Source organism: Schistocerca cancellata, chromosome 9 (assembly GCF_023864275.1).
Source record: "Schistocerca cancellata isolate TAMUIC-IGC-003103 chromosome 9, iqSchCanc2.1, whole genome shotgun sequence".
NCBI lineage: Eukaryota > Metazoa > Arthropoda > Insecta > Orthoptera > Acrididae > Schistocerca > Schistocerca cancellata.
Genome location: NC_064634.1, coordinates 319,663,284 through 319,682,454, shown reverse-complemented (window position 1 = coordinate 319,682,454; position 19,171 = coordinate 319,663,284). Strand labels below are relative to the sequence as shown.

At 42.5% G+C, this 19,171-nt stretch overlaps 2 non-coding genes across 2 annotated transcripts; both read left to right on the top strand.

Annotated features, from left to right (window-relative positions):
* Window positions 1-10,932: 10,932 nt before the first annotated feature.
* Trnas-gga (transfer RNA serine (anticodon GGA)) lies at window positions 10,933-11,016 on the top strand. The gene is given in 2 exon segments: window positions 10,933-10,972; window positions 10,982-11,016. It is a non-coding gene; the product is annotated as a tRNA-Ser (tRNA).
* Window positions 11,017-18,862: 7,846 nt separating this feature from the next.
* Window positions 18,863-18,937, top strand: Trnas-cga (transfer RNA serine (anticodon CGA)). The gene has a single exon. It is a non-coding gene; the product is annotated as a tRNA-Ser (tRNA).
* The last annotated feature ends 234 nt before the right edge of the window (window positions 18,938-19,171 follow it).

The following is a 19,171-nucleotide window of genomic DNA, read 5'->3' as shown; positions in this document are numbered from 1 at the left end:
ATCTCATCGCTCGCGAAAGTGTTTGTTCCCAGACCTTCTCAGAGGTCGATTCCTGGAGCACCGTCTGGATCAGTTGCTTGTTTTTTTAATTACCTTTTGCTATTGTATTTGCTGCTTTACAGCAGGTTTCTAAATCTTTTTATATTATTGTCGTTCCTGGCGTGTAAGGCCTTCAGTCGTGATTGTGGTCATTTGCCTTAAAATTCTAATTTGGTATTTGTGTTTTATCAGTAAACCTTAAAATCTTACGCAGTGGTTAGCACACTGGACTCATTCGGGAGGACGACGGTTCAATCCCGTCTCCGGCCATCCTGATTTAGGTTTTCCGTGATTTCCCTAAATCGCTTCAGGCAAATGCCGGGATGGTTCCTTTGAAAGGGCACGGCGATTTCCTTCCCCATTGTGGTGTCACCGCTAGTATACGACGGACCCGTGGGTCGCCACTGTCAGTAATTGCAGACCGAGCGCCGCCACACGGCAGGTCTAGAGAGACTTTCTAGCACTCGCCCCAGTTGGACAGCCGACTTTGCTAGCGATGCTACATTGACAAATACGCTCTCATTTGCCGAGACGATAGTTAGCATAGCCTTCAGCTACGTTATTTGCTACGACCTAGCAAGGCGCCATAGCATTTGATAATTAATATTGTGAAGCCTGTACAGTAACAAGAGCTATGTTTTACAATTGTGGATTAAAGTTAAGTATTCTACCAGTTACTCTTGTTTGGCTAGTCTTATTTCTCTGACCTGTTCCAGACCTCACGCCAGCCTGCGTGAGCTTCAACGCGTACTGTTCGGCTACAAGTCATAGTGGATTGACTGTCGGGTCAGTCCACTACACCCATCCTTCCCTCACCCGAGCTTGCGCTCCGTCTCTAATGACCTCGCTGTCGACGGGACGTTAAACACTAATCTCCTCCTCCTCCTTAAAATCTTATTTACTGCCATTCCTGGCGTCTGATGCCGTCTGCTGTGTTTGTGACGACTTGCCTTTAATATTTCAATACCTTTAATTTGTAAGTTGCAGCGAGTTTTAAACAATTCTTAATTTATTGCGATTCCTGGCGTGTAAGGCCTTCTGCCCAGATCACAGTGCCTTGCTTCTAAAACATTATCTGTTGTATCTGTATTTAATGCTGATTTGCTAAACCGTAAGTCACTGAAAACACTATTATTTACAATGTTGTTTATTCCTTCATTAATGACGTGCGGTATTTTTTTATTTATTGTTGAGTCTGTAATTACTGGTTTAAAATAAATTGTGTTTAACTATAAAAGGCGACCAATAGTAACTGATTACGGCCCCTTCCACAATCGTAATCGAATCCTGCCTTCCCTTGACTACCACCAGGTTCCAGTTATTACTATTTCAGTAGATGTCAAATAGGAACGAGACGTTTGTTGGTTTCATCGTCGGTGGAAGGCGGAGAATGTATACACTAACAACTCGTGCGACAACGAAATGTGGTCAGCCTTGCTGAGGACAGAAGGAAATGGATGCCGTAAAAGATTTTGGCGGTACAGTAATGCGCTCTGAGGCTGAACTCGAGAAGGGAACCATTCTATTCCCACAACCTTTTTGCCGTCAGACTACTGAAGAACATACCAGATAAAAAGTATGCAAATGATAGGTCAATGAGAGTAATATCTCACGCTTGCAAGTTGCTTAACATTATAATACACTAAGGAGCAGAAAGAAAACTTGAAAAATCGTTGGCGCGCGTAAGATGGAAGAAGAAATTGGGAATCCCTTGAAGATGTTTGGTGACACACCATTGATCTATTTTTTCTACGAAGACACTAATCAAGGTAATGTTGCATATAAGCTATCTGACATCGAAGGAAGTGAAATAAGAAAATCTGCAGACGACACAGTTCTTCTAACCGAAGGTATAGCAAATGTAGATTTGTTAAATGCAAGGGATAAATAATACAGCTAGAATGAAAGTAATTAAAAGTAGCGAGGAGGAGAATAACGACAAGTTTCACATCAAACATGCAATGGGGGAAGGGGGGGAGGTGAGGTTGTACAGGGTGGCTGCAGCAAACAAGTTATCAGATGTAGAATGGCACAGGCGAAGAAAGTTTTGTTCAACATAAGTTTATTTCGGATTAACTTTTTTTTATTTGGGGAAGAAGTTCCTGGAAGTGTGCATCTATCGCACAACAAAGCACGGACCTGAACGTGAAGTATCAGAAAACTGGAAATTAGGAAGTTCTGAACACAATACCACCATAAGATCTCGAAGTATAAAATGAAGAGGCAGCAAAAAGAATAAGTGGGGAAATGATTTATAAATTTCGACATATTTCCAGCGGAATAGTCGATTACGCTTTTGAAATACAGTCTAAAAACGTCATACAGAGGAATTACCTGAATGGGACGAAAATCGGTACATGAGGCTGGGCATAGAAAATACAGAAGACATAGACATTCTACGAGGTATAAGGCAGGGTTGTATATTATCCCCACTGATTTTCAACGTCTATTCGGAACACATCTTTAAGGAAGCTCTTGATGAAGTAGAGACTGGGAGTGCTCTTAAACGGAAAATATACCAACAACATCCGATATGCTGACAAAACAGTAATATTTTTCTGATAGTGAGCATAGTTTACAGTACCTTGTCGATAGACTTGCACAAAAAAGTTCTGAATATGGTCTAGATGTCAACCCTCAAAAAATGAAAACAACGATAATCAGTAAAAACGGAGTCCCTACATGTCACATTAAGATAGACCAAAATCACACAGAACAAGTACACAAATACTCGTACTTTGGCACTACAATAAATGACCAGTGGGATGTTTCTGATTATGTGAGGACTCGAATTGGAAAAGTCAGACCTGTCTTCAATAAGATGAGTAACCTTTTCAAAAATTATGGCTTAGCAATCACAACGAAGATCAGACTTCTACGCTGCTATGTATTTTCCAGCCTGTTCTATGGTGTTGGAACATGGACTCTGGCGGAATCGTTGGGCAAGAGGCTGGAGGATTTTGAGATGTGGCTGTACAGGAGAATGTTAAGAATACCGTGGACAGCGCATGTCATAAATGTCGATGTTCTACGAAGAATGAAGGAGGAGAAAGAAGTACTGGCCACCGTGAAAGGAAGAAATATCCAGTAGCTGGGACACATCATGCAGAACAGCAACAGGTACCATCTCCTCCAGACCATCCTGCAAGGAAAAATACCAGAGAAGAGAAGCTTAAGAACATCATAACGTGGGCCTCTAAAACATCTACAGAGCTATTTAGAGTTGCAACTGACAGGAAAAACATTGTCAACATGATTGCCAGCATCCGGAACGGATAGGAACCAGAAGAAGAAGGAGTTTGTTTAGCATCTCCGTAAAGCTCTCGCGGTTATTAAACAGTCCCGAGACTAAACTTGCTTCTCTCCGTTGGAACTCCTCTATCTCTTATGCTAGTCATACTTTCTAAGGGTGACAGATTGAGGAACGATAGTGAAGAATCGGCCGAACAAGCGTTTTGTAGGACTCTTCTTTCGTGGATTAATTAATTTTCCTTCAGAGTCCTGGTCTTGGACTTCATGAATAAAACGTTTATAGTGGTGGTCAATCCCTTGTTGTGCTTAAAAATTAGGCTAAAGTACTAAATTTGAAAAATTTATCTAATTCATCAAAATTTTGAGATGTGTAACATATATGCAGGCGCTGCAGGCGATGTGCTGTCAGCAAAGGCACTCGCGTCGCTCGTCTGCCACCATAGCACATTTATAATAAATTTTGTCTCACTGTCCTAACGGATACGTTCGGCGTACGCCCCACGTTGATTTATGCGGCGTGTTAACACTGACAACTCTACGCAAACGCCGCTGCTGTCGGTGGTTAGGTGAATGCCGTGACACTGTGGATCTCGAAATATTGATTTCCCTAACGATTTCCGAAACGATTTCCCTAACGATTTCCGAAACTGAATGTCCCATGCGTCTAGCTCCAACTACCATTCCACATTTAAAGTCTGTTATTTCCCGTCAAGCGGCCATAATCACGTCAGGAAGCTTTTCACATGAACCACCTGAGTAGAAATAACAGCTCCGCCAATGCACTGCCCTTTCATATCTTGTGTACGCGATACTGCCGCCATCTGTATATGTGCATACCGCTATCCCATGACTCCTGTCACCTCAGTGTTACTCAGTTTTCAAGAAGGGTCGTCGAGCAGATGCGCAAAACTATAGGCCTATATCTCATCGATCTGTTGTAGAATTTTAGAACATGTTTTTTGCTCGAGTATCATGTCATTTCTGGAAACCCAGAATCTACTCTGTAGGAATCAACATGGATTCCGGAAACAGCGATCGTGTGAGACCCAGAAAATATTAGATACAGGCTCCCAGGTGCATGCCATTTTCCTTGACTTCCGGAAGGCGTTCGATGCAGTTCCGCACTGTCGCCTGATAAACAAAGTAAGAGCCTACGGAATATCAGACCAGCTGTGTAGCTGGATTGAAGAATTTTTAGCAAACAGAACACAGCATGTTGTTCTCAATGGAGAGACGTCTACAGACGTTAAAGTAACCTCTGGCGTCCCACAGGGGAGTGTTATGGGACCATTTCTTTTCACAATATATACAAATGAGCTAGCAGATAGTGTCGGAAGTTCCATGCGGCTTTTCGCGGATGATGCTGTAGTATACAGAGAAGTTGCAGCATTAGAAAATTGCAGTGAAATGCAGGAAGATCTGCAGCGGATAGGCACTTGGTGCAGGGAGTGGCAGCTGGCCATTAACATAGACAAATGTAATGTATTGCGAATACATAGAAAGAAGGATCCCTCATTGTGTGATTATATTATAGCGGAACAAACACTGGTAGCTGTTACTTCTGTAAAGTATCTGGGAGTATGCTTACGGAACGATTTGAAGTGGAATGATCATATAAAATTAATTGTTGGTAAGGCGGATGCAAGGTTGAGATTCATTGTTAGAGTCCTTAGAAAATGTAGTCCACCAACAAAGGAGGTGGCTTACAAAACACTCGTTCGACCTATACTTTTGCTCATCACTGTGGGGTCCGTACCAGGTCGGGTTGACAGAGGAGGTAGAGAAGATGCAAAGAAGAGCGGCGCGTTTCGTCACAGGGTTATTTGGTAACCGTGATAGCGTTACGGAGATGTTTAGCAAACTCAAGTGGCAGAGTCTGCAAGCGATGCGCTCTGCATCGCGGTGTAGCTTGCTGTCCAGGTTTCGAGAGGGTGCGTTTCTGGATGAGGTATCGAATATATTGCTTCCCCCTACTTATACCTCCCGAGCAGATCACGAATGTAAAATTAGAAAGATTCGAGCGCGCACAGAGGCTTTTTGGCAATCGTTCTTCCCGCGAACCATACGCGACTGGAACAGGAATGGCAGGTAATGACATTGGCACGTAAAGTGCCCTCCGCCACACACCGTTGGGTGGCTTGCGGAGTATAAATGTAGATGTAGATGTAGAACTGCCAGTCACTGCGTCAATCACCAGTCTTCTACAAGCCTTCCTTAACGTTCCTTGTTTTTGTTGGTACCTCGTAAAGAGCTTAACAGGGTTTTTCTGAGTGAGGTGTTCGGAGAAATACGCTAATGCGGTGCTGTTCCAGTAACTGGCACGCGATGGCCTGCTGTGGAGCTTGCCTGTGCTGCAGCCTCCAGCGACGCGGCGTGTAGATGAGTATGTAGCCTGCGAGGCGGCAGTTGGTGGGTCCAGCAGGCTCCCGACGGCCGATGAGCTAGCAGCCCTCCTTCCTCGTGGCTGGCAGACCAGCTTGCAGGGTCCCCGCTGCCGCCATATGCGGCGTCGGTTCGGGCGTCGGGCGCGGGCCGGCGTCGCGGCGCATCGGCCGTTCATCACTGGGGTTCCCCGAGGCGGGCGAGAGGCGCCTGTTTTCGAGGCCGCCATGTTTTATTCATGGCCGCCGCCAGCGGCCATCAACAACGCCTCCGTCCGCCGCACAGACGGTCGGCGACGTCCACTAGCGGCCGTTAGGCCCGCCTGGGCCCCGCAAAGTCCAGGCTTCTGCCCTTTTGTTTTCCCCGCCGTTTCTCCTTCCATTGGCCGTTGCGGCAAAGTTTCACGGTCGGAGGACGCCGTCCTTTCTCGCTGCAGACGTCACCACAGCTCCCTGATCACATCGCACTTACGACGGCTCTGGTTTCAAAACAGAAGAGCAAGAATTCTGAATCACAACATTCTGCCGTAGTGTCTCTCGTAATTTACTACAAGAAGAAGCCACAATCTTAACAATCACCTAGAACAATTAGAATCACGTAATCACCTTTTTTGTGAGTTTGCAGGTACATGTCTGCTAACATGGTACACACTGAAATCTAGGGCCACAGTATAATATCACGTAGAGTAGGTAAAGATATCTAAATGTCCTTTGCTCCACGTCTGTGGTCACAAATTTTTGTTTCGGTCTATAATGACCATCTTAAATCTGTTGTTATAAAAACTTATCCTAATATAGTGGCATCTACAAATGTGGCTAAGGCTCCAGTATATTAGAACATGTTTTTATAAAACAGATCTGAAGATGGTCATTACAGACCGAAACTGTAACCATAGACGTGAAGTAAAGGAATTTTGTTCTATATTCGGGTCAGTGTTTTATTCGCGACCATGTCGCTTCTTGTGAAAAAAGATATCATCGGCAGGAAGGCAGATTTCTTACTTACTTATTGCAATCTAAAACTTGCCCTTCTGTAGGTCTAAAGCAGCCCATAGAATTCATACAGTACAGTGAAAATTCTCCGTATAACAGTGCATATTTTTCATCTATAATAGTAGAATATTGAAACACCAATTTATGCAATAGAACTTACATAAACAAGGTATTCATTTTAACTGAAGACACTGAAATACCTAAAAAAAAGTACATATCGGATCAAAACAAGTTATAATTCCAATTTCTTTGTCTCGATCGGGTACATACAGTAATACCACACTTGACCCCACCACCCCATCCTCTGCTTGGTTGGAGGGAGGCAGTTTCAAAACTTTCAATGAGAACCTCCCTTTTTTATTGCAGATTATGCTTTTACGGCAAAATCTACATTAGTTTTGTCTACCGCATTTTCGTCGTTCCGCCACGGGTGGCACTGTGATCGGAGGAACGGAATTGAGTACACGATCGGAATTTACGATATGCTCCTCAATGGCTCTTGAATACCCAGTAGCACGTCGGACCCAACATCCATGCTGAGACGTCAGTATTTCATAAGTTCTAATTGGAAACCCCATTCACAACGTTGTATTCCTCCGACATATCGAACAGGGGCCACTGTGATCGTGGCTCGAGGCGAACGCTACTCTACTTTTCCAGTTATAATAAGTGCTCAAACGTAGTACCGCCAAGTTCAATACACTTAGTGATCCGCTTTTCAAATGACCGTACACAGAACAGTAGCATATCTGCGGGAATGTCAGCCAGGCGTTTTCGATGCAGTTGACCCTGTCTTCACTGCCTGTAGACACTTGTTGGTACAGCTTATCTTTTGACTATCCCCACAGAAAGAAATCCAGCGACGTCAAATCCGACGACGTCAAATCTGACGATCTATCGGGCTAATTAATAGAGCCAACTCTGTAAATCGACCGACAAGGATAAAAACCGTCTAATACCTCTCGTGCTTCAAATGCGCAATGCGCTGGGCAACCGTCATGCTGAAAGCACGTACGTTCTCGAGCGCACAGGGCAACATCCTGCAGTAGTACCGGTCGTTCCCGCTCCAAAATCTTCCGATATTTGCAACAAATCAACGTGCCGTCTATAAAATACGGACCAATGAGTTTGTTCCTGTGATGTCACACCATACTTTAACCGACCAAGGACATTGATGATCAACTTGCTGTAACCAGTGAGGATTGTCTACAGTCCAACAACGCCTGTTATGTAGATTAACGATACCATAATTTGTGAATATAGACTCACCACAAAATAGAACCTTGGCTTAGACCGTGGAAGTCGTTTGTTGATATGGCCACTCACAAATTGGATATTCAAGGGCCATTGAGTGGTAGTCGTAAATTATGATTGTTTATCCATTTCTATTCCTCCGATTACAGCGCCATCTGTGGTGGAACGAAAAAAATGCCTCAGACAAAACTTCTCTAGATTTTGCTATAGAATCGTAATCTGCAATAAAAAACTGAGGTTTCCACTGAAGATTTCAAAGTTTAACCCCGCCAACCACGTTCGGGATGGAGTGGAGGTCGAGTGTGGAATCTTTAGATGTCTCCCTCCGAGACAAACAAATTGAAATTACAACTTTTTTTATTCACTGTGTAGTTTTCGAGATATTTCAATGTCTACAGTATGTATAAGGTGTGTCAGAAAAACGTCGACTACCATTAGGGATTCCTTACACAGAAATAAGTAAAAAAAAAAATCTATTAAACTTGGTCTCTAAATTGCACACCTTAAGAGGTCTGTGCAATTTTTCACCGATACTATGAAGCTGATCTTTACTGCAAGATCTTTGATTTCCTTGTTTTGGAAGGAGAAAAAAATGGCTCCGAGCACTATGGGACTTAACTTCTGAGGTCCCCTAGAACTTAGAACTACTTAAACCTAACTAACCTAAGGACATCACACACATCCATGCCCAAGGGAGGATTCGTACCTGCGACCGTAGCGGTCGCGCGGTTCCAGACTGTAGCGCCTAGAATCGCTCGGTCACTCCGGCCGGCTGGAAGGAGAAAGCATTGAGTAAAACAAGAAAAAATCTCTAGTAAAAAAGGACTCTAAGATGCATACTTTAAGAGGTATGAGCACTTGTTCATCTTCGCTAGTGTGAAACACGTCTCTTCTCTTAAACAAGTGCTCATAGTTCTTGAGAGTAATTTTTTTTTCTGTCGTTGCAAATACCCTCAAGAATTTTAAAGCAACTACAGACAATATGTCCTAAAGTACTTAGGGGAATCTGTCCAGAGTGCCCGAAAGTGTAATCATCACATGTAATTGAAGAAGTGCTCGTAGCCCTTAAGATATGCGTTTATAGCCCATATTTATTAGACATTTTTCTTGTTTTGGTCCATGCCACCTCTTCCCGAAATATGAAAAGCAAAGGCCTCACAGTAGAAGAGATGTGGTTCGTAGTATCGACTGTGAATAAGTGCTCATATGTCTTAAGGTATACACTTGAGAGCCCTTTTTTACTAGACTTTTTTCCTTGTTTTGCTGTAAGGAACCCGTCCCTAAAGGTTTCCGGTGATTTTCGTAGGACTTATATCTTATTAACGTTTAAAAACCCTCGAAGCGACGTAGATGACCCTGAGCGAAGTAATTTAATGTAAGACACCTGGAGCCGCAAATGTCGGGAAACACCCCAAAAGTGGATGGCGAATGTTGAACCTGTGACGTCACCAGATGACGTAACTCGCCGCGCGTACAGCGATTGAGCTTGTCGAACCTAGCCAGCCAGTAGGGGGCAGTGCTGTACATCACTCCCCTAGGCTACTCTGTTTTCGAACACCTTTTGTAAATGTGATATGTTGTAAATGTAGAAGTTACGTAATTATTACCCTCGCTGTAACCAAGTAAAACCTGTTGTAGCTTTGTGTTTTATTTCTTTTTTCCCTTCTTCTTTTGTTTACAGATTTTATTTAGTAAAAAAAAAACGTAAGTCATTTACTTGTAGCGATGCAATTCGGAAGCTTATAGTTACTTACTTTTAACGCAATACAGTAAGTTTTTTGCAGTACAGCACTTTGCAGTTAATTAGCGGAGAGCGCGAGTCCGTTAAATAAAATGATAAACCTTACCTCAATGTAAACAACACATAACTGTCTGGCCGGCCGCGGTGGTCTCGCGGTTCTAGGCGCTCAGTCCGGAGCCGCGCGACTGCTACGGTCGCAGGTTCGAATCCTGCCTCTGGCATGGATGTGTGTGATGTCCTTAGGTTAGTTAGGTTTAAGTAGTTCTAAGTTCTAAGGGACTGATGACCTCAGAAGTTAAGTCCCATAGTGCTCAGAGCCATTTGAACCATTTTTTTAACTAGCTGTTCCCAGCGGCTTTGGTTGCATATCAGTGGTTTTGTTATGATGACTGAGGGTCAGTAAATAAGTTACTGGACTTGCAAAGACATCAGTTGCTCTAACGTGTTTGCCTGTTTCGGGTAAACATAGTTCATCATGTGCACCCCACTCGACTACCCTCCCAAACTGTCCCAACGCTAGATGCTGCCGAGCAATGTATACAGACGGGCGAGGATTAAACACATTGAAGATTGTACAATACTTGTATTCATTACTTTGAATATATCACGTTGCACATATGAATCAATAAAAGTGTTTTCAAAAATATCACAAAGATCAAAGATAAAAGGGTAGATAGCTTTTATAAAGACTAAATATTTTTCCCTAATTCGCACAATAGTCTTAAAATCAAGAAGTATTTTGTACTACATACTTTCTAAAACAGTCTGTTTTATTCCCAACTGTTCAACTATCCCACACCAAAATTGTTCGAAAGCAGTTCAGTGGGTTACTCCGGAAAACATAACAGACAGAGTTACTTTCGCATTTATAATTTAATGTAGATTGATGAACTATAGCCTATACGGTGCCCCAGGCTATGCTAAAATTACCTGTGAAATCCCCATGAATATTCATCTATTACATATATATCTACATCTACATGGGTTCTCCTCCAAATCATTCTTAAGTGCCTAGCAGAGGGTTCATAGAACCGCCTTCATAATAATTCTCTATTATACCACTTCCGAACAGCGCGATAAAAAAACGACCATATATACACTACTGGCCACTAAAATTGCTACACCACGAAGATGACGTGCTACAGACGCGAAATTCATCCGACAGGAACAACATGCTATGATATGCAAATGATTAGCTTTTCAGAGCATTCACATAATATTGGCGCCGGTGGCGACACATACAACGTGCTGACATGAGGAAAGTTTTTGCCGGCCTGAGTGGCCGAGCGGTTAAAGGCGCTACAGTCTGGAACCGCACGGCCGCTACGGTCGCAGGTTCGAATCCTGCCTCGGGCATGGATGTGTGTGATGTCCTTAGGTTAGTTAGGTTTAAGTAGTTCTAAGTTCTAGGGGACTTATGACCACAGCAGTTCAGTCCCATAGTGCTCAGAGCCATTTGAACCATTTGAGGAAAGTTTGCAACCGATTTCTAATACACAAACAGCAGTTGACCGGCGTTGCCTGGTGAAACGTTGTTGCGATGCCTCGTGTAAGGAGGAGAAATGCGTACCATCAAGTTTCCGATTTTGATAAAGGTCGGATTGTAGCCTATCGCGATTGCGGTTTATCGTATCGCGATATTGCTGCTCGCGTTGGTCGAGATCCAATGGCTGTTAGCAGAGTATGGAATCGGAGGGTTCAGGAGGGTAATACGGAACGCCGTGCTGGATCCCAACGGCCCCGTATCACTAGCAGTCGAGATGACAGGCATCTTATCCGCATGGCTGTAACGGATCTTGCAGCCACGTTTCTATCCCTGAGTCGTGATCATGATGATCTCATCCGTGTTTGGCGACATCGCGGTGAACGCACATTGGAAGCGTGTATTCGTCATCGCCATACTGACGTATCACCCAGCGTGATGGTATGGGGTGCCATTGGTTACACGTCTCGGTCACCTCTTGTTCGCATTGACGACGATTTGAACAGCGGACGTTACATTTCAGATGTGTTACTACCCGTGACTCTACCCTTCATTCGATCACTGCGAAACCCTACATTTCAGCACAATAATGCACGACCGCATGTTGCAGGTCCTGTACGGGCCTTTCTGGCTACAGAAAATATTCGACTGCTGCCCTGGCCAGCACATTCTCCAGACCTCTCACCAATTGAAAACGTCTGGTCAATGGTGGCCGAGCAACTGGCTCGTCACAATACGTCAGTCACTACTGTGGTATCGTGTTGAAGCTGCATGGACAGCTGTACCTGTACACGCCATCCAAGCTCTGTTTCACTCAATGTCTAGGCGTATCGAGGCCGTTATTACGGCCAGAGGTGGTTGTTCTGGGTACTGATTTCTCAGGATCTATGCACCCAAACTGCATGAAAATGTAATCACATGTCAGTTCTAGTATAATATATTTGTCCAATGAATGCCCGTTTATCATCTGCATTTCTTCTTGGTGTAGCAATTTTAATGGCCAGTAGTGTATCTTTCCGCGCGAGCTCTGATTTTACTTATTTTATTGTGATCATCCTTTCTACCTATGTAGGTCAACAAAATATTTGCGCATACGGTTGAGAAAGCTGGTGATTAACATTTCGTGAGAAGATCCTGTCGCAACGGCAAATGTTTTTGTTTCAGTGATGTCCATCCCAAATACTGTATCATTTCTGTGACACTCTCTTCCCCTATTTCTCGAGAATATAAAACGTGCTGCTCTTCTTTCAACTTTATCCATGAACTTCGTTAATCCTATATGGTAAGGATCTCAAACCGCGCAACAGTTCTCCAAAAGGGAACGAACAAGCGTAGTGTAGGCAGTCTCTTTAGTAGATATATTGCATCTTCTAAGTGTTCTACCAACAAAACGCGTTTCGGTTCGCCTTCCCCACAACATTTTCTATGTGTGCTTTCCAATTTAGTTCTTCGTTATTGTAATTCCTAGGTATTTATTTGAATTTACGGCCTTTAGATTTGACTGATTTATCGTGTAACGAAGTGTAACGGATTACTTTTGCCACTCATGTGAATGGCCTCACACTTTTCATTATTTAGCGTCAAGTGCCAGTTGTCGCACCATTTATATATCTTTTCTGAATTGTTTTGCAGCGTGTAAAGATTCTCTCATGACTACCAGGCGATAAACGATAGCATCAGCTGCAGACGGCCTGAGAAGGCTACTCAGATTGTCTCGTAAATCGTTTATATGAATAGGGAACAGCAGAACTTCTGTAACACCACCTTTGGGGACGCCAGAAATCACTTCTGTTTTACTCGATGACTTTCCGTCAATTACTACGAACTGTGAGCTCTCTGATAGGAAATCACGAATCTAGTAGCATAACTGAGACGATATTCCACAAGCATACAGTTTGATTACAAGCCGCTTCTGAGGTATGGTATCAAAAGCCTTCTGGAAATTTAGAAATACGGAATCAATTTGAAATCCCTTGCCGACAGCACTCAACAATTCGTTGTGTTTCACAAGAAAGATGTTTTCTAAATCCGCGTTGACTGTGTGCCAATAGATCGTACTCTTCGAGGTAATTCATAATGTTTGTTCCAAAATCCTCGTGCATATCGACGTTAATGATCTGGGCCTGTAATTTAGTGGATTACTCCTACTACCTTCCTTGAATATTGGTGTGACCTGTGCTACTTTCCGTTCTTTGGGTACGGATTTTTACGTATGGAGCTATTGCTTCAGCGTACTCTGAAAGGAACCTAATTGGTTTACAGTCTGGACCAGAAGACTTGCTTTTATTAAGGGATTTAAGTTGCTTCACTACTGCGAGGTTATTTACTTCCAAGTTACCCACGTTTCATCTGTTCTTGGTTCGAATTCTGAAATATTTACTTCATCTTCTTTGGAGAAGTCATTTCGGGAGACTGTGTTCACTAACTCTGCTTTAGCAGCACTGTAATTCCATTGCTATCGCCGCTAGCATACTTCACGTACAACCACAATCTCTTTGGAATATCTGCCAGGCTTCGAGACAAAGTTTCATTGTGGAAGCTATTATAAGCATCTCGCACTGAAGTCCGCGCTAAATCTCGAGCCTCTGTAAAAGATTGCCTATCTTGAAGATTTTGCGTTCGTTTAAAATTCGTTGTTTCTGCAAGTGTTCTAGCCCGTTTTGTGTAGCGAGAAGGATCACCTCCGTCGTTTGTTAGTTTCTTTCGTATAAGTCTCTCTATTGCTGTCGATACTATTTCTTTGAATTCAAGCCACATCTGATCAACACTTACATTGTTGATTTGGAAGGAGCGGAGATTGTCCCTCAGGACAAGTCAATTTTTATCTGCTTTTTTCAATACGTATATTTTTCGTTTATTTTTGAAGAATTTTGGAGTTACAATAATCAGTCTCGCTACGAAAATCCTGTGGTCACTAATCCCTGTATCCGTTTTGATGTTCGTTATTAACTCTGGATTAGTTGTTGCTAAGAGATCAAGTGTGTTTTCACAACCGTTTACTCTTCGAGTGGGCTCACGAACTAGATATTCGAAATAATTCTCAGAGAATGCATCTAGCACAATTTTGGACTATGTTTTATCCGTACCTCCGTATTTCAACATTTATTTTCGCCAACATATCGAGGGTAAATTGAAGTCATCACCAACGATAATTGTGTGAGTCGTGGTACGTGTTTGAAATTAGACTCAGTTTTCTTTCAACCTTTCAGGAGGTCGGTAAAAGGATTCAATTATTATTTTGTACCGGTTCCCAATAATGACTTCTGCCCATGCTAACTGACAGGAACTATATAGTCTACTTCAGTTTGGCTACAAGATAAAACTACTTCCAACAGCAACAAACACACCACCGCCAATTGTGGTTAGCCTATCCTTTCTAAACACCGTTAGATCCTTCGCAAAATGTTTGGCTGAATTTATCTCCAGCTTTCAGTGTCTATAACGATTTGAGCAACAGTGCTTTCTATTAGCGCCTGGAGCTCTGGTACTTCCCGAACATAGCTACGTCAATTTACAACACTTATACCGATGGTTCTTGGATGTACGTTCTTGTTCGACCTGCACCGTTTGAGATGGAAGCCGTTTTGGTGTTTCCCCGAGGACCTGCAACCTGAAGAGCATGTGGGAGAACAGTGTTGAAACAGACCGACACGACATTTTTTTTCAAATTTTGTATGTCTGAGGGTTGTCTAGAAAGTAAAAGACATTTGAAATAAAAAATTAACAATAAGAAAGAACCAAATTTTATTATTTGCATTTTAAAGGTACGCTCTTAAGCTGTTTTTCTACATAATCACCATTCAGATTGAGGCACTTATCATACAGGGAACAAATGTTTGAATACCGTCTCGGAAGAAATCTGCCGCCTGCAATTGCAACCGCTGGTTTATACCGGCGTGCACTTCGGCTTCAGTACCAAAGCTTTATGTAGCGAGTCATGTCTTCGTTGCTAGGAAGAGCTGGTAGTCGCTTGACGCCAAATCGGGATTGTATGGTGGATATCAAACACCTCCCATACAATACCCCGTACGAGCTCTCGGGTGCGATTGGCCGTGTGTGGACATGTGAGAAAACAAAATTTTTGCGCTAAGTTTTTCCCTGGCGCCTGTTTTATATCGCCAGCCTTAAATTCGTCATTTTTTGAAATTGGTTTGCAGTTTTTTGCCAACAAAATCCTAATCACAGAACGCGCCTCACATTTGGCGGGATTTTCTATTGCAACGCAGATTTTAAAACGTCTCGGAAAGGGATGTAGCTTAACTGTTTCGGTCATGGCGTCCTCATATAAGAACATACTAAATAATTGCTTAGTATATTAAAATTCGTTAAATTTTACCATTTGTGATTGTTGTCCTCATGTTGTCACAAGCAGAGAGTTTATTTGAAAACAGTGTCGACATCTTCTGTCAATCTGCGGTGCCACAAAACAAAACTGAATGTGCACAGTCACATGGACGACTCCCAGTACTCTTTGTACCTCCCATCAGCCGGTTAATATCTTCTGAGTTTAGGTAAAAAAAATATTTTTGAGTAGAAATGTGCATTCTTGAAGGTGAAAACTAAAGGTGTCTTTCAGAACGAAAGGTAATGACATATTTATAACTTTATACATGTCTCCAAATGAGGACATTGTGACTGAAAGGTTGTAATATCACAGAAATTTGGGACATTATTCCGCTGTATTTTTAGAAGAAGAAATTACAGAGCTCGTTAATTCATTTGAAATTGACGATCTATACGATGACCCTGGCGATAACTTTGAACAAGAGGACAATGATGGAGGTAATGTTAGACGTTTTATACCATACGGTATATTGTAAGCTGAGTAGCCTAGACGTAAAGCCCGCTAACTGCATGATAAGTGACACTGAGGTAATAACGAAACACTCGTCCCATTCAAACTACAATGCATTGGCAGCGAGAATATTATTGTTGCGTATGAATCCGTCACAGCGCAGCCAACCTAAAGCAGAATAAGAAACATATCCATTGTAATCGTGACAGCTACTTTGGATGTCCAGATTGGTAAGTCTGTCTGTTCACGTGCTTTGCATCCGGACATGGCAGGGCAGCAGCCACGCCAAGTGGGCACATAGCGGGCTTTGCACCCATAGACAGCAGTTAACTGCTGCTGAAACCGAACACGATTTTCGACAGCCGAAAAAAATCTATAAGGCCGTGTGTCCACCTGAAAATCGACATAAAATGAATTTAGCGGCTTTTTCATCTGGGTTATTCAGATGTACGTTTTTTATGCTTTTTTATTTTTTATTATGGGATATGGAGGAAATATGTTAAAGTCGACCGGGCAGAAGTTATTCAAGTTTTTTTCGTAATAGCATTTTTTGTTATAGGGTATGGAGATATGTTGAAATCGACCGGCCAGAAGTTATTCAAATTTACAATCAACGTATGGGAGGGGCCGACAAGATGGATTTTCTGATCACAATTTATCGCACATTTATCAGATCGCGAAAGTGCACGCTTCGCACGTTTGCTCATGCAGTTGATATTGCATGTGTAAATGCACGGAATGAGTACAAGAAAAATGCAACATAATTAGGTGTTCGTAAAAATAGGGCCCTTGATTTGCTTCACTTTAGGGCATGTGTGGCCAGAGCACTGACAGAAATAGATGAGCCAGCTACCACTTGTGAGAGTCCAATGCCATCTCCAAGAACTTCAAGACGAGCCAATGCGGAAGTTCGTCCAGAAGCTGATGTTCGATTGGACAACGTTGGGCATCTTCCACTGGTCAGTGACAAAAAATCATTAGACAGGTGCAAAAAACCGGTTTGCAAAGGCAAAACCACATTTTATTGTGTAAAATGTAACATTCACTTACGTTTGGATAGAAAAAAATGTTTCTTTGAAGATCATTCTTCACAAGTGCAAAACTATAGTTATTTATATAATCATTAAGTAATCTTTGTGTAATATCTGTATTTTGGTGAAATAAAATCAAATAAAATACTTTCACTTTTCGACTTATACTGCACCCACTTGAACACAATGTCCTCATTTGGGGACGCGTTGCATCCCCCTTGAGGGGCACCTCAGAATAGTATATACATCTGAAAAATATTAATTTAATCTGAAGAACTGGATAGGAAAGTCATGATTTTTTTTTTCAGGAGAAAAATAATTCGTGACTGAAAGAGTTAATACACCAAGCCGACATACTTAACTATGAAGAATTTAAAAATAAGGTGAGTAATAAAACGAAACAAATGAAATTAATGTACTGCGTTACTTCTTATGTGAATATCTCTAACTGACCTTCGGTTTGGGGCTAAGTCGTTACACCGAGTTTTATCTGAGTTAAGAGGAGAAACAGCCTACACTTCAGCCACCTGTTTATTTCCTATATACATTATACCTAAAAGTCTAGTCTGAGACATGTAAAACTGTAATCATAATCTATTATCCAGATGTCGAGTGACTCGGCAAAAATATCGAGTGATCACAATTATTTGTAAATATCATACTATTTATAAATAGCACACTACTATTAATAATTAATGTATTTATTTGAAACTAAATTACAGTTATATGTGCTCTTATTAAACGACATAACACGACACATCGCCGACCATACAATATTTTTACGGTATTTGTGAGGGTTATCACTTCCTCACCGTCGGCATTACCACTGTCGTTTCATACCTGCTCAACTCACCCCCTCTTTTCTGTTAAGGTATTTTAGTACGTGCATTTCTGTCCCTAATACCAACACTGAAACTGTATGCTTTAATCCATGACACATTATTTGTATGTTCAGGGTTCAGAAGGTTGTTATGATCACCACAGTGCCCTGCTGGGCATAGTCGTATTAGAGGTGGTATACTGTTAGTTTCCATTGAACTGATTTTCCTCGCCAATTATACAGAGACTATAACAGAACAATTTTACTTCAATAATTTTTTCATAATGTGGGGCCACAGTCATAATATATTACTTTAAAGTCAGTACCACCATTAGACTGTTTATTTGCGGTGTTGCATTTACACGATCATGATTTCGGCTTCAAAGTGCCATTATCAAGTGTTTTAATGTTATACAGTGCCTAAGATGGCATACTGTCGTGTTCAAAATACACTATTAGAAACATTGTCTAAGGGTCAATATTTACCCTTAGACAATGTGTCTAATGAAACTTCCTGGCAGATTAAAACTGTGTGCCCGACCGAGACTCGAACTCGGGACCTTTGCCTTTCGCGGGCAAGTGCTCTACCAACTGAGCTACCGAAGCACGACTCACGTCCGGTACTCACAGCTTTACTTCTGCCAGTACCTCGTCTCCTACCTTCCAAACTTTACAGAAGCTCTCCTGTTTCGCAGGAGAGCTTCTGTAAAGTTTGGAAGGTAGGAGACGAGGTACTGGCAGAAGTAAAGCTGTGAGTACCGGACGTGAGTCGTGCTTCGGTAGCTCAGTTGGTAGAGCACTTGCCCGCGAAAGGCAAAGGTCCCGAGTTCGAGTCTCGGTCGGGCACACAGTTTTAATCTGCCAGGAAGTTTCATATCAGCGCACACTCCGCTGCAGAGTGAAAATCTCATTCTGGAAACATCCCCCAGGCTGTGGCTAAGCCATGTCTCCGCAATATCCTTTCTTTCAGGAGTGCTAGTTCTGCAAGTTTCGCAGGAGAGCTTCTGTAAAGTTTGGAAGGTAGGAGACGAGGTACTGGCAGAAGTAAAGCTGTGAGTACCGGACGTGAGTCGTGCTTCGGTAGCTCAGTTGGTAGAGCACTTGCCCGCGAAAGGCAAAGGTCCCGAGTTCGAGTCTCGGCCGGGCACACAGTTTTAATCTGCCAGGAAGTTTCATATCAGCGCACACTTCGCTGCAGAGTGAAAATCTCATTCTGGAAACAGCCCCCAGGCTGTGGCTAAGCCATGTCTCCGCAATATCCTTTCTTTCAGGAGTGCTAGTTCTGCAAGTTTCGCAGGAGAGCTTCTGTAAAGTTTGGAAGGTAGGAGACGAGGTACTGGCAGAAGTAAAGCTGTGAGTACCGGACGTGAGTCGTGCTTCGG